This window comes from Echinops telfairi, unplaced genomic scaffold, assembly GCF_000313985.2.
Source record: "Echinops telfairi isolate 266 unplaced genomic scaffold, ASM31398v2 ScPeMD7_1713;HRSCAF=2227, whole genome shotgun sequence".
Taxonomy (NCBI): domain Eukaryota; kingdom Metazoa; phylum Chordata; class Mammalia; order Afrosoricida; family Tenrecidae; genus Echinops; species Echinops telfairi.
This window is the reverse complement of record NW_022105611.1, coordinates 17144912-17149395: the sequence shown is the minus strand read 5'-3', so window position 1 is coordinate 17149395 and position 4484 is coordinate 17144912.

The following is a 4484-nucleotide window of genomic DNA, read 5'->3' as shown; positions in this document are numbered from 1 at the left end:
TCACATCAAGAAAAGTTGTACAGTGATCACCACAATCATTTGTATAACATATTTTTCAGAGAATGTTTTTTAAATGGAGCTCTGTTCTGCTTTCTTTTTGATTGAGGGTTTTCCCAGTTTTACTTTATTGTTGCTGTTGGTCCCCCTGCCCTTTGATATGTGTTTCTGTATATGAAATTCAGGCTCGGTAAACCTATAGACACAGTAATTGGATTAATGGTTTCTTGGGGATATGGCAGGGGAGGTTGGGAGGTGATGGGGAGCTAACAATAGTAAGTGCAAGAAAGAAGAAAATGTTCTAAAATTGAGTGTGGTGATTATTTTCCAATTATTCTTTATGTGATTTAATTGTTGGGTTGCATGATATGTGAATCTAGGCTAATAAAACGGTTTAGATAAAAAAAGAAAACCTTTTAGAAATAGACAATGGTGATATTGTAATTAATATCACTGAATTGTACACTTAAAGTGGTACAAAATTTGTAATATATATATATTCCATCACAAAAAATTTTTTTAAGAGAATCAGAGCTATATCCACTTATTTGAGGGGATTTCCTTCAGGTATTGTTGAATAAAAAGCAAAGTGTAGGAAAGTTTATATAACACAACCCTAGTTTTATAAAACAATAATCATATTTTTCCAATACATACATGTATTTGCATACTATTTAAATATTCCCTGATTGTGGGGAAAGCATACAGATTAGGTAGGTGAATGCTGATTGGAGTAACTTGATGTGAAAAGTGGGAGAAAGATGGGGCTTTCTACTCCCCTAAAGAGCTGCAGTCTCAGAAACCCACGGGGGCAGTCCGACCCTGTCCTGTAGGGACGCCATGAGCCGGAATTGACTAGATGGCAGTGAGTTTCTGTGTTGGGTTTTGAGTTTTGAGGTGAAAATTGAGGGTCAGTGACAGCTGACATGGCTGTTTGGAAGTGGGGAAAAGAGAGCCAAGCCCATCTACCACGAGAAGAAATGAAAAACCAGAGAGGCTTTTGAAATTCAACTCCCTGGGGCCCCGCTGGGCTCGAACCCTACAATGGTTGCCTGCTTGGGCACCCAGCTCCTTGACCATCCCTGTCACTAACTTGCGTGTGACCTCGAATTTTGGGTGAGCACCTGGGAAGAAATGCCCGAGAAGAAATGCCCTCCAGGAAATCAGCCATTGAAACCCCTGTGGAGATGAGTCAGAATTGATCTATGGCAACTGGTTTATCTATTTCTCTAGAACGGTGAGAGGTGGGGACGAAGCAGCCAGGTCACTGTTGGGGAAGAAAGCCCAACAGGGGAGGCCCAGGGTGGACCCATTTCACAGTATGAGACTCAGAGCGTAGCCCACCCCCACCCTCCGGGCATCTTGGCAAATCCATGGGACTGACAGGTAGAGGCTGCAAGAAATAGGAGCTCTTCAGACTTCTGTCTCCACTCAAGTCCTCCTCTAGACTGCTCACGGGACGAGTCTCAGAGAAGCTTCTTTCTCTAAGTCCACGTAGTGGTTATGCATTGGGCTGAGATGCGCAGGGTCGACAGTTCAAAACCACCAGCAGCTCCGAGGGAGAAAGAGTGGGCTTTCTACTCTCATAAATAGTCTCGGAAACCCACAGGGGGTTACAGTGGGTCAGCATCAACTCAGTGTCAGTGAGTTTGAGAGTTTTGAGTTGTCTCCTCATAGCACCCTCCTAATTGTCATCATGTCTTTCCTTGTAGGTATGTTTAAAATTTCCCCCATGAGCTGTAAGGGCCATGAGAGAAAGTAACTCCGTGGACAGGCGCAGCACACATGTAGCAGGGACGCAATGCATGCTTTGTTGGCTTGGGTGATTCACCCACTCATTCACTCTCTTTTACACTGACTCACCCTTTCATTCACTCCTTTATTTGTGTGTTCCTTCCAGAAACAAATGTTGCTGGCCGATGGCTCCTCCCTTGACCTGAGTCCTCTATTTTCTAGGGTGCTTTTGGGGGGGAGGTATTTGGGATGGGCGCACGCTGGCAGGATTCTAGGAATGCACCCATAACTCAGGAGCGGTGGGCCAACTGGAAGTTCTCGTGGGAGGGAGGGGAGAGTCCAGGAGGCCGGAAAGTCAGAGAGGCTGGCAGACTGAGGATCAGGGGACAGAGCTGAAAATGATGTGGAGCAGGCTGGGCAGAGTGGATCCACCCACCGCCACCCCGGCCAGGTCCTGGCGCTTGCTGCTGGAAGAGTCTCTCTCTATCTCTGCATGTTGAAATCCTACCCTTCCTTGCAGGGCCAGCCCAGATGTCCTCGAAGTCTTCCCTCGCTTCTCCAGCTGGAAGGGCCGCTCCTCGCTGCAAACAAACTCCCAAGCAGGAAATCTGGACCTCCCTCACGGCACTGACCACTTCCTGGCTTGTGCTGTGTGGTGGACTCTCTCTCCGTCCAGTGGGCAGCAGCTACATCCAGCCGTTCCTGGCCTACTGAATGAACAGGCAGGTGGCATTGTGGGCAGCGACTAGGACCCCATTTGATGGATAGAGAAATGGAGGCAGAGGCATCTGGCGAGACTTGGCCTTGCTCGCACAGCAAAGCAGTAGCTAAGTCTGGACCCCGCCGGGCTTGGCTGGCCCCAGGGGCAAGGCTCTTTCTAGGGCAGGGTCAGGTGGGGTGGGAGCAAGGTCCTGAGAACCAGCAGGCCAGAGAGATTTGGAGTTGGGAAGGTTAAGTTCAGGGAAAGCACAGCTGGGGAGGAGCCAGGGTATTTATTATGTTTGGTCTCCAGCTCCAAACAGTGATGGATGGAGCCTCTCCAGCGCCTATAAACAGCCCCGTCCCTGCCCCCACCTCTCCACCCTGCACTCACCACAGCCCCAACTGTTTCCAGGAGATGGGGAGGCACAAGGAGGGGGTGACTGAGGGAGGGAAAGGAAAAGACCCAGGCTGGGAAGAGAAAGATAAGCAGCTACGACAAGGCCCCAGCAGGAAACTGGCGGGAAATGGGGGGTTGGTGAGAGAGGGCTCTTTTCTTGTTTCCCTGCTGGCCAAGGCTGCCCACAGAAGCTGATGCCCCGCACCCATCCAGCTCCCACACTCCTCTGCGTGATTTCATGCTCACAGGCCCCCATGTCCTGGAGGGCAGAGGCCTTTCATTCAGAAAACCTTCCTGAGCCCCAGACGCTGGGAACACAGGCGTGCCTGGCCTGGTGGCAGACCACACAGAGAACCCCATGCTGTGGCTGGGGTGGGGGTACCCGGGGCTGTGGGCAGCCAGCCTGGAGGAGGTGATGCAAGCAGGGGTTGTCGAGAGAGCTTTGACTGGTGAGTTGGAGTGGACGGGAGAGGAGATGCCACGTGGTTTTTTGTGTGTGGGAGGAGGTCAGGAGGAGGCAAACCAGCACGGGAGATGCGCAGCTCTGGAGTTGGGTAAACCTGGGTTCAAGTCTCAGCTCTGGCACTTTCTAGCTGGGCTCGGCTTCTCCATCATTAGGACGATACATTTCCCGTGGTGGTTGGATGCCCGTCAGATGCTCAGCGCAGGGCCAACGGGTCACTTCATAACTGCCAGCTCTGACACTGGGTGGGGGGGTGGGGGTGCAGAGAGGGCAGCGGGAAATCAGCCTGGAAGGGCCTCGTGAGCCTCCTTGGACAGGTCAGGGCACAGAAAGGAGACCACGGAGCCCAGGCCCCATGCACGTGGCCAGCACAGAGAAGGCCGAGAGGTGGTGGAGCTGGTGTGTCATGTGTGCCTGTCCGCCTGGCGTGGCCCGCTGGCTCTGGCCGGGCCCTGAGGAGTGCCATGACAGCTCCTAGGCGGAGTTGGCCTCTGCCCTGGCTCCTCTGGCTGTCCATGACATGGGGGACGGCCAGGCCTCCTCTCTGGCTGGACCCTGCCGGGAGCTGGAGGAGCCGGATGCTCTGATGACCTAGTTGGCAGCTGTGTCCATGTTTGGCTCAAAACAAGAATTTCTGCCTCACTGGGGGGTCTTGGCCAGGTGGGCGAATTCCCTTGTTTGCCAGGAAACAAGGTCAGGGCCTGGTTGGCACCCCGTGGGGTTCCAGGCCTGTGGAACCCCGGGCGCAGCTCACCTTGTGCTGCTGCCATCCTCTCAGGCCAGCGCTGAGCACCCCCTGGAGCCGAGGGCCTGAGACATGTGCCCCCCCACCCCCTGCCCAAACCATGTAGAGGAGGAGGAGCTGGGGGTGGGGGGCAGGACCTGCAAGGTGAGCGGCTAGAGACCACAGGTAGAACCAGAGAGGTTTCAGGGTGCAGCTACCAAGTGCTGGGTAGCAAGTGGTCAGTGGGTCTGAGGTGGGGGTGCAGCGGAGGGTGTGGCAGTTACATAACTGCCTGTCCACTTGAGCGAAGGGGTGGAGTCTAGCCTGTCAATCAGGTCATAGCCAATGAGGCCTCTGTGTGGGCATGGCCTTCTCCTGAGGGTTCTGGGAACTCCTGGCTTCCACCCTTGAGGTGGGACACACACTCTCTCTGCTTCACCTTCCTGTTGACAAGCCACATGGAGCCA